Consider the following 12,391-nt stretch of genomic DNA (forward strand, 5'->3'; position numbering starts at 1 on the left):
CAATATATCTTGCGTTATAATTATGACAGCACGACGCCATAAACAGTGAATTTTTCGACGCAATAACGCTTCTACGAAACTATTCATGAGGTTTTTTGCCAGCTCCGCAATTTGCATATTTATCCATCATATTTTCTGCACTACATTGCATTATGTATTATATTATTCCATGAAATTTTGAATAGCTTCGTTTAAACTGAAAATGAAAGCTATGATCTATTCTTCCTTTGCCGGAACATTTATCAACCAATAAACGTCCAGCAAAAATAGATATCGTAACAAGACGCGAGATATATAATACTATATCGCTTGTATTGTTTCGCAAGCGTTTCTATCACGCAGATATCTCATTCGTGGAACTGCATTAACGACATCGTATAGGTATGCAGCTGCGACAGGATTAATCCTTTGACTATGGACACACGTATGCGTCTAACGGAGATTATGGACGAGGACTCATACTTCCGACGTGGAAAATGTTAGATCCCGATTCGGCGTAGGCAAACAATGAAGCCCGCAAATGACAAGATCGTAACGTTAATAACTAGACGGCAGATGTTCGCGCAAATGCGTATATTAGTATAGAATTCATAAGGGGATTCGAAATTAAGTATTATATATGCTAAATTATTTTACCCATATTTCACCTCTCCACTTAATAAAGAAGCTACGTTATTTATATGCTCCGAACTGCAGTGCCATTTAGCAAACTACTTAACAGCTTGACTGCCGTTTCAACAATCTCAAGGATTTCATAAAGCTGTAATATTTCATTTAAATTATATTACAATGTATAAACTGTTTAAACATATTTAATAACGTGTAAACCGTCGAAACATATTACAATGTGTAAACTGTCGAAACATATTACAATGCATAAATGGTCGAGGCATGTTACAGTGTATAAACTGTCGAAACTTTGTTGAATGAAACGGATATTCGAAATGACATAATTATGTTAAATACATCAAGATAGTAAACGCGAGGGTTATTGAATATTTTTCATTGTATTCAGTTACTACTATTTGATATCGCACCTACTCATTCTTGTCATAAATAAATAATGATTAGAAAATTCCAATGAAAATTGCTATTTAAGTTTTTCAAATATGTTCCACATTATCAAATCGATTTTTTAAAAAGTTGTTAATAACTTGAACCTGTACTAGCAAATAGGCTCCATTTCATATGCACGCAATACAAAACTAATGAAAAATCGAAATATTATATATTGGAAGGAATTTAACATACTAGAATTGTCGAACTTTAAACGGTACTCACGAATATTATCTTATAACATTACCAAAATTTAAATTATTTAAAGTTTGTATAATCTCTATTATACTGCATGCTTAAATAAAAACGATGATATAAAAATGTCCCATGAAAACATTTTTATATCAGCAATAGTAAAAGACTAAATTAGAAACTGGTCACTTTGTTCTTGTTTGGTAATTCTAGTGTTAAAACAGTTTCGAACGCAAGTGGTTAAAACTCGTTTTGTCGAGAGATCATCGACGCCGGGAGGGCAATTCTATCGTCCGTCGATTAGCCTGCAAACGCAATAATCGAGCCAGGTGTGTAAAAAAGCTGGCAGAGGAGGCAATTATTTTATAGCTCCCGCGGGATGTTCTGGTCAGCTATTCAGGAATCTGTCGGAAAGCGGGTCTACGTATACACGGTATCGCGGGCCAGTGTCTTCCCGTTTTCTTTTCTCTCCCTCCCCCACCCTCCACCCTCCTGCCCCGTTTCTCCACCATCCCGTTTTTTTCCGAAGCCTTTTCTCTACCGGTCTTTATATCCTCCGGAGGTAGGGAGAAGAAAAAGGAAAACACAAAGAAAGGGTAGGGAAAAAGGAGAAGCTCGCTACCTTCCCGGCTCGCGCAGACTTTTAAGCCTTCACGAGCCTCGACACACAGCCGGTCGTTTCTAGCTGATAGCCGGCACGGATGGAACGCAATAAAAGAACGACTCGACTCGACGCCGACGCTGAATGCAGCTGCATGCCGGAAAGAAATTTCTTCCGGTCGTTTTAATTCGCGTAAACGCGCACTTCGGTTTTCTCTATCCCTCGCCCGCCCGGACCGCCTCGCCGCTCCGTTCACCATCGAATTTGTTCTATCTGTCCCTTTTCGCGTCGGGTCTTTCCGCGTTTCCGTTATTTGCGCTCGGTCCGATTATCCGCCGCGAGATACGGCAAGCGTATCAATTACTGTGCCCATTAGACGTCCGATTGCTTCTTCTTTTTTCACGTATATTGTGGTTCTTATAATATTCAATGTCGATGTTTTCTTTTTTAAATAGAAGCACGCATTTTATCGTGTGTGAAATACATGAAGAATAGAAAATATTTAACAAAATATATGTAAGAATTTTTGAAAGAGTTATTCTGCCATTATAAATACGAAGAGTTAATTACTGTGTGATAGGTTAACAATGTGGTCGAGTTAATTGCTAATTTTAATTCTTCTTATGATAGTATTACTTTTTCAAAAAATATGTGAGGGAAAATTTGATCCAGGCTTCAACCCTATAACTTTTGCATGAACAATTTAAATATTTAAGGAAAGCTTCGGGTCTAGGAGGCGAAAGGGAAGCTCATTTTTGGGATGTTTTTATAACAAAAGTAAATAGACTGCGGCTCTTTATGTACATTAAAAATATTCTGCACATTTCGCCAGAAATGGGAGTTTAAAAAAGTTAACTTCTTTCAACAGCATTAAAAAGTTGAGAATGGTACATTAATTACTTAAATCTTACGATTATGTATTTAAATTTACCCACATCTTTAAATTGCAACTATTCTACTCACTCAGAAATGCATAAAATTCGCAGACTGTACTTGCCATTAATAATTCAACTACAGATCTTTATACAAAATAAAAACGTTCTGTTCCTTGCAACAAGAGTCACTTAGATATTTCTTTTTTTTAATAACGTTAAGAGTCACTTAGATATTTCTTTTTTTTAATAACGTTAACAAGCTGAATAGATATCGTATTGAAGCATTCTAGTGAACGAAAGAAAAAAGAATCGATAATTTTAATATTCAACACTGAAACCTCCCCTTAAATGGACACAGTTCGTGGGACACATTGTATAATGAGTTCGTTTGGAGCTGTCACTGTGATCCGGAGACTGCTCTCGCACGATGGCCTGTTATTATTGCGATTGTTATAGGGGCGAAAGAGGGACAAAGAGAAAGAGAAAAAGACAGATAGAGAAAGGGAGGAAGAGAGAGAGAGAGAGAGACTGACATGAATTTTATAGGAAGCGACAAAGCGACCGTGTCGAGGAGCACACTGTTCGTTATTTCGTTCGCGACAGCGAAGTTTAATTAACAAACTGGGCCAGAGCCTGGTCACAAGACGTTCCGGCCGACGGAAGTCAAACGAAAGTCGCGGCTCGGCGACGAACCCGGCTGGCAACTGCGGGACCTGTGCTTGCCAAGCGGAAATATTTGCCGGGTCGGCTCGGCCCGGCCCGACCCGACCCGACCCTGTCTTTTATTTTCGTCCTAGCAGACGCCCTTGTCATTTCCTTCCGTCACGGACTTGACATTGCCACCGAACTATTTTTCCTCCTCGCGTCGCGGCGTTCAAGGTTGCCTCGACGTCGCTCTTTTCTGCTTCCGGCTCGGTTCAGACAGCCAAACGTTCCTTCTCACCCTTTTTTCACCCTTTTTCCAATCTTCGCCCATTTCGTTTAACTCACGATCGCCCGAGTGCCACGGATATTCACGGAAATGCAATGGAAAAATGCTAGGTACCGCGATCCAGCTTCTACGTATAGATATTTATTTCATGCATTAGTTTTATAGCAATTAGTTAGAAATAATACAATAATAAAATTTAATTGATTTTACTATATCTCTCTACTTGCGTCAGTTCAAAATTCAATTTAGCACAGCTTTTACAAATGATACCAAAGGCAGAGATAAAATCTAGAACCATATGTACTTATAATACATATCTTTTACATTTGTGAATGTAACAGTGTATACTTCGTACACGTTGCATATTTTATTATAAAATCCAGTAGTATCTCGAGGGATTTTACACACCGTAACACAAAATTATCGTTGAATAAAGCATTTATTTTAATATATAATAAGTATCTCTTAACATAAATTAAACTTTCGTTACGGTTTTAAATGCAGAATTTAGCCCTTTGTACCTGTCCGACGCGAACAATTAGAATTAAGAATACGATGGCTGCTATCTCCGAAACCATAAATACGGATCGTGGCATCAGCGTTCGCAGTTCGGAACGGAACGACGCTTTTCTTTGTGCACCGAATTCGATTACGCCATTTGTTTGAGTTGAGGAACACGTTTCGTTTCTCCGATGTGGGCGGAATCAAACAGAATGGAATGGTAGCTCGAAGTCTCGTAAACGGGATATAATTCAGCGCCGTTTTTGCTAATTTTCAAACAACCGGCTCGTTATGTGTAGAACTGAAAGCATCGCTGCTACCTCCGGAACGGGAACGAACAAAGCCTGCTGCTGCTGCTGCTGCTGCTGCTGCTGGTAGAGGATTATAGTCACGCGAAATTTCAAGTTTGTTTGTAGACAGACAGAGCGTAATGAAATTTAGAAGATCCCTCGCGAGAATCTGCTTCGTTACCTTCGTTACTCCTGCAACTACGACATCGCAACTGAAACCGAAGTTCTTGCCGTAACAGCACCAACGGCGAATTTATACTTCGGACAATGCAATCATGGCGTATACTTTAGAATCTTCGGTTGTCTAGACGCATCTCGACAATGGATCCTTCGTTATTGCGCTTGGATGTCAAAGTTTTTAAGTTGATTTAATGATTTCGACGAAAACTGACACAGTTTATTAAATTTTATTGTTGCATTTTTTTGGTAAAATCTTTTGAACTTTTTAAGGAAATCATGGTATCGATCTTTTTAAATTGTGAGGGTACATAATGGCAATATTTAAATAATGTACTGCGATTTGAAAAAAATTAGATGTATAATTTCTGTCTTGCATATTTGAAGCAGTGGTCAGAATAAATTAAATTTACATCTAACAATCTATTAATGCTACAAGTAGCAGTGTAAAATCACCATAGATGGGACCATTAGCATAATTTTAAAACTTTTGAATCTTTCTCTAATAAAATTATACTTATTTGGTAGCTATATTCTTCATTTATGCTTGAAAGTTAAAACGTATGAAGTACTTTAATTTGTCGCAATCAATCAGATATTTCTACAAAATATTCAGTCTTATTTTACCATAGCAATTAATTAATGTCGTATAAGAGGTGTCATAAACATATTTTCGTTCAGATATTTTTGTTAATTTTGATTAGTCTCTTTTTATCGGAAAGATTAATTTTTGTCGTATATTATTATAGAAAGATATAGATATAGAAAATGTGATATAGAAAATTTACGTAATTTAAGATTAGTATACAATATTATTATTATATCATTATATAATTACAATATTATACCGAAATCACATTATTTAGTTACGCTAATATCATTCTTATACGGGCAATCAAAATGGGACAAAATAGATTTATAAATGGAAAAATTTTGCAAAACTAAAGCGAATTGAAGATCTTTCAAAACATACCAACTAGAATTAAACAGTTCGTTAGTTTGCTCGTTAACGTGTCCTAAATACAAGTGTCCCACTCATAACAGTGTTTGCCTATTCAAAGAGAAAAAGTAAAAGAAAACAAACAAAAAATTGTTCAATTAATCGATACCATTAACGAGACTGGACCAATCGTTTTCCTACATGGTTCCTCCGAAAGATTTTAATCAGCGTTGTTTATAGCCCCGAGATAACGCTATCGAGGAAACGTATTTCGTCGGTACAGTGCGCCTTAACAGAGGACAAACACGAATGCATCACGGTGGGATAGAACGACCAAGAAAATTAGATTAATTCTATAAAACAGCAATGCAATTTTCGCGTTGAAACGAGAGTCTCCTCGCGGGAGTGACACTTTAAATCAGCAACGTAATTGGATGCAAGAAGAGGGAACTGCGAACAGAAGGCACCGACCGGACAAAAACTACGTACACGCGTTTTTCCCGGGCTTAAATAGAACGGAGACGACAGCGCCCGAGCGATATTGCGCCCGCGCGATTATTTATCGGCAAAAACGCGCGATGCTAGCACGAGGTTAGGCGAGCCGTGTCGGAGTTAATTACGGCGCGTTCGTATGCGCCGAACGCGCCGCTTCCTTGAACAACATCGAAGACACATTGAAACTTCTGCGGTCGATCGTGACCCAATGTTTCCACGAGATCGATTTCTGACGCGGCTTCGCAACTGGGTCGACCATAATTTAACAGGTTTTAATACTTGAACGGTGTGGTTCGAGTCTAGACGATTTATACAGACTTTAAATATTGTCATTCGAATATCAAGTTTCTGACAATTAATTGAGACTTTAATTAGACGGATTTTAATACTTAGACAGTATAGTCCGAGTCTTGACGATTTATACAGACTTTAAATATTGTCATTCGAATATCGAGTTTCTAACAATTAATTTAGGCTTTAATTAGATAGGTTTTAATGCTTGGAAATTGTCATTTGAATATCAAGTTTCTGACAATTAGTTTTGACTTTCAGGTATTTCGTTAAAAGGCTAACGTGTAGGAAAAGATATCTTAACGAATGTGTTGGCAAAATTTATTATAACTTAAATCAAAGATTCAAAGTATACTCAAGTTGTAAAATAATTATAATACATTTTATTATAATTGTTTAGTTTTGCTACTTATGTATATATGTTCTCTAAAACCACTACTCATCTATATTCATTTTATAAAAATGAACTAGGATCTATTTAAAATTTTCTATGATATTTTATTAAAGATCAGGTACTGTTCCTTGTAAGAACAGTCGAGTCTGTCTTACTGTTATTTAGGGTCGCAAGCAAAGACTTCTAAACTCTGTACTTAACAAACGAATTGTTTTCTCTCCGCCAATTCGTCATGTTTCAAGTCCCGTACTTCAGGGACGATGGGACACAACAGGAACCATTGTTACCGCCGGGTCACTCCATATTGAATTAGGTCGCGTCCGTCCCCGGAAATTATATTCGACTGCAGCTTCCGTGTAATCAGTGAGCCGGGAAAACTGTAAACGAAGCGAGATTAACGTCCGGCTGCGGCCGTTGCCCGTGAATTATTGCCGCAGCCCGAATTTCTTTCGACCTCTGTTTCGATTCGATATTCCCGAATGAAAATCTGCCCTGACTATCCGATTGTCACAGCGGAAAACGTCGCTCTGATTTACGCGGAACTTTGGAGATCCTCGCCGTTGTTTTGATTTTTCGAACTCTTGAAAAGACAGCTGAATAGCGGGGACAATGCCGGGTTACTTTTTCAATCGTTTCGGGCTTTCAATTCATTTAGCTTTTCGATGAAATACAGAGAAGTAATACTGTGCATGCAGGATTTTAACCTGAATGGTTTGCTCAGTATTCGTGCATGGAACGTAACCAGTGAAACAGGTATTTGATATTTCGTTCTGTTGTGAAAATTATTACTGAAACTAATAGTAAGTGATGTTATAAATTGCAATGAAAACGCAGCTTGCCAGTTTTACGAATCGAGCGAAAATTTGAATCAGTTAATATCATATTTCGTTGGATTTTATAACGCCTCCAATGATAAAATAAACGTCGATTTGAGAACAGTACGTTCGAAAATACGCACAGAAAAATTTCCCGTTCGTTCGATCGAAAATCGAACAAGAATTCATCGCGACAATTATCCGCGTAATTAACAGCGAGTCCACAGTGGAAATCTGTTGACAACCTTTGCCTGGTTTTCCGCTCGCGTCCGTGAAAACTTCAATTTCCGTTGATGAAATTGTAACGAGCGGAATTCCGCAAACAGAAGGAAGTTCAGCGTCCCCGTCGCTGCTGATTGAAGTTTCCACTTCGTTCGAATTTATTCGGCCGTGTCCACCGTAAACGCGTAAGATTCACTGCTCGCTGTCCAGACGACGCCATCGAGGACTATAATCTCGCGATAAACTGTTCTCGAGTTCTCCATACATACATATTACGGAACTATGTTCGCTGCTCAGATATAAAACGAGAACATGATTTTCTGAGCTTCGGGCATCGATTGTACCCAGGATTCTCCCTTAATATATAATTTACTCTAGCTATGGGTGGCTAGAGAATATTCGGGATGAAAAAGTTAACTGGAAGTTTGTTCGAGGATTGTTAGCCGAGGCTCCCTTAGGCGCTTTTAACAGTTCCAGAAAGATCTTCCGTTGTTTCTTGGTGCAATATTAATCATATTGAGTTCTGGTACTGCTCCTCCCTCAACTACATTTTCGCTGTTTCGCAATTTCTCCTTTATTCAATCGTAGTGTCGTTGTGATTCGTGATGAAACTAAGAGTTATATATATAAAACTCTTGTTATCAGAGTTTAAAAAGAGATAAAAGACTTTGGCTGCAGCCATTTTTTAACACTTTTCCGTGTACAAATTATATAATGTACAATTGATTGGGTTTAAAGTAGCCTCGATGAGACTTGATGAGTATTATGTAATGATACTGACAGTGAACTAAACTTAATAAAAGAATTAATAGTTTTGCAGGAGAATAAGACTATTAATTGTCAGATTCAATTAAGAGGGATAACGTGTGTAAAGTAAAATGAGTCAACCCGAGGTCAGACATGATTAAGAGATTTAATAAAACTATATAGTGAAATAACATTGTAAGAGATCAAACTTGTATAATACGTTTCATTGATGTGCAATAGAATTTGATGGTCAAACTAATGGTATAAGAGAACTAATATGGTATATGTAGCAGTATATGTACCAGGTACAAGTGGAATAAGACAATGAAAAGTCAGACTTCACTTAGACAGTTAATATCTGTACAGTAGAATGATACAACTAGTGAATAAGACAGTTAATTTATGCGCGATAGAATGAGACAAACTGTAGTCAGATTATAAATTATAAGAAAATTAATAGATGTACACTGGAATAAGATAGCCATTGACTGACATGAATAAGCAAGCTAACGGTTGTACAATGCAATAGATCAGGCGTTGGGATAAACTTAAGTGAGAGAATTACTAATAGAGAAGTAAAATAAGACAGTCGATGATCAGACTGGTATACGAGAATTAATTGATTTACAGTAGAATAACACAGTCGATAAACAGTCTTAAAAACTCACGATTATCACTACTCTCGCCTGATCGTATACTTATTTATATTTATATTTATTTTATATTTATATTTATTTTATATTTATATTTATTTTATATTTATATTTATTATATATTTTATTTATATTTATTCTAACCTCTCAACAGAGGACAGCAATTTGAATCTTTTCAATGAAAAAGACAGGAAAATCTTTCGAGCGAAATTCTCGCAGTAGAACGAGTCAGTCTATAGCCAAACAGTAACCCAATCAGCCGGCACAGAAGCGAAATAAAATCGCCAATGTTACGGTAATTGAAATAAGCAAAACGCTAGAAGAATAAGTCAACCTAGAGCCAGACAACTAAAACAAAATCGTCGATGTCCCAAGACGCGAGCTAACCAAGAAAAGAGTAAGCGAGCTCGTCGCGCGTTCGCGCAACAAATAGTTTCAGCGACATGGGAATTCGTTCCATAAGCTGGCGGCTGAAAAAATTAGACAGCTGCCCAACGTGTCGCTGTCAGATTGATTACGGTTTCCGTTCAAGTGTAACAGGGTATGGGACCGCGCGGCCGAGGCTCGTCGTCATCGGGGGAAAAAAGTAGCTCGTTTCTTCGACGTTGACAGAGTTCTCCCGGCGGGCGTTTCTTCACAGCAGAGGGGCACCCCGCCGACATTCTCTCGCGGCTGGAAGAACCTCGGCCACGGAGCCTTAACTCGTTATAAGCTCCCTCGATAACGTCTCGTGGGACGTGTTGAATCTGCCCTCCCTTTTTCTTGTTTCTTATCGTGCGTTCCCACTGGCGGTCGATTCGAATGTTTTGACAGACCGACATACTGTTCCCTCGATTTTCAACGGCGCGGCCGGACTGTGGCTCGCCGCAGAATAAACATTCCAAAGAAAGAAACTGTCGCCGGCGGTCGAACCTTGCCGGATCCCTGGAATAGATGGCCGCCCTACGGCTTCCATAATGGAACGCGACCAACAGGATCGTCGGATAAGTTGCAGTGCAACCCGTGGCTGCACACCGAAACCGATAGGAACAGTCTTTCCGTGGCAGGTTCCCATCGAACCGGGGTTTAGTGGCCCGATTTTCTCGCGAAAAATACGCGCCGGACGTATTATACGATGCCGCAGATGCGCCGGAACTTATTGCTGGCCGAAACCATGAGAAATTCAATAGAAATTGTTACTTATTACTCCATCGCGGTCTCTGCTACGTATTTCTCTAGTGACTCGCGGAAAAACGAATCCACTTTCTGCTTCTCTTGTTTGGATCTCTCGGTGAGTCGAAGTGGAGGGAAATATCAGTAGCTTATTACGAAGTTGTTTTACCATATATAATTGTGTAGCGATAAGATTTAGTGATGCGAATAAATATAGACTCAAAGCAATTTTTACAGGTTTAGTGATACACATATACAGAAATAATTATTTCGTGGTCTTTAAAAGTATACGCGCTATATATTCGTTATTTACTTAACAATTATTAATTAATTATTTCAAATATATATTCATTTATATGCATGTACTTGAAATAAATACTTCAAAGTTGTGAAGTAATTACCAAATATATGAAATATCTATTTATTAATCACGAAATGATTATTTCAATTTGTATTGCTCTTTCTACATTGAAAATATTTCATTTATACATCTCTCAACTATGTCATAAAACATATTATAGAAATAGATAATCAGAAAGTGAAAAGCGATCTCTTTTTGTTACTGTAAACGTGACGACATAATTTCTCTCGTCAAAGAAAAATGAATGCCCAAAGATATAATCTTTGTACAACCGTGCCTCTTTATTTAATATATTCCGTGGAGACTGTAAAAGTAGAAATCTTATAGGCGTAAAAACCGCATAGAATCCGCGGAGCGTAGTTAGGAGACAAGAAGACCGCGAGGTTCGTTAAATTTTGTAGAAATATTTTGGTGGCAGGTTAATTTCTGTGGTCGACGGAACAGAAGGTCGAGTCGCGCGAGAAACACAGTAATTTCTGCGGAGATAATTTCTTGAAGAAAAGACTTTGAAAGTCTTGCCGAGGAAACAGTGGTCGGGCGAGCACGAAGACCGCCGGTAACTACTTCCGGCCTCTTTGAAACATGTCCTCCTCTCGTTAGCCATTCGAGTCGGACACCCCTTTCTTCCCAGCCACCCGGCTACACAGTTCGTTAGGCAATTCCTATTTTGTCCCGTGTCCAATTTCCACCTCCGAATTTTCGGCGCCATTACATTCCGGGGGAAAAATTCTGCGTCGGCTGCCCGGGGGAAAAAATTCGGCCGCAATCTTCCGTCTCATTAGCCTCGCCGCGGCGGGACTTTATTTAGCCGGAGCAAGGACGCTCGAAATAACCGCGCGTCCGATCGACGGTGAAACGTAAAAATGATACGGCCGCTGATAATAATTAATACTATGCTGTTCGGCGTTACCACAGTGGTGAAACGCGCAAATATATAAGACAGACATATTTGACTTATACATGTATATCTTAGAAAATTCATGAGAACTAACGACGAGGTTAGTATAATTTCACAATTTATAATTTCTCGATAAAGGTAACAAGTGAAGTAAGCTGAATCAGTGCTAACGGCGCCAAGCGAAGAAATTTTTGCGAGGCGTGAAAGTGTTAATACCTTTCCATATCGACGAAACTATTCCTACGCTACTTACGCTTTTGATAGCCGACACTTCACTGAGCTACGCGATAACTTTTTCATCGCGCGATATTCACGGCTTAAAAATCGATTGGCTCACTTATTAGGTCGACGGAACATTAATGGCCGATTAATACTTCGCGTCTTATGACTCGGACGTCGCTTGCATATAGCATAGTCGGTCAACATTTTATTCGAGTTACGAACAAACAAATGAAAACTGATGAGTAAAATCGTATTCGACGATGATCAATCGAATACAAATTTACCTATATAAAAATGTATCCGAACACGATCTTGTTCGAATAAAAATTCATTTATTCGTACAGGTATTCATACGGAAAATAATCGGTTCGCATAAAAATGATAGAATATAAAGTGTGCTTTTTTATAGTCCATCGATTATTTTCTTTCGTGCTTCGTTTTTCAAACGCTGCGTCGGAATTTTTTGGGTAGATTGATTTTTCATGTACAACTAAATAATCTGTATGACGGTGCAGTTTACGTGTAGTTTAATTGAAATGTTTCTGAATGTATTCGTGGAAATATATTCTTGCAAAATT

This window comes from Augochlora pura, chromosome 11, assembly GCF_028453695.1.
Source record: "Augochlora pura isolate Apur16 chromosome 11, APUR_v2.2.1, whole genome shotgun sequence".
Lineage (NCBI taxonomy): Eukaryota > Metazoa > Arthropoda > Insecta > Hymenoptera > Halictidae > Augochlora > Augochlora pura.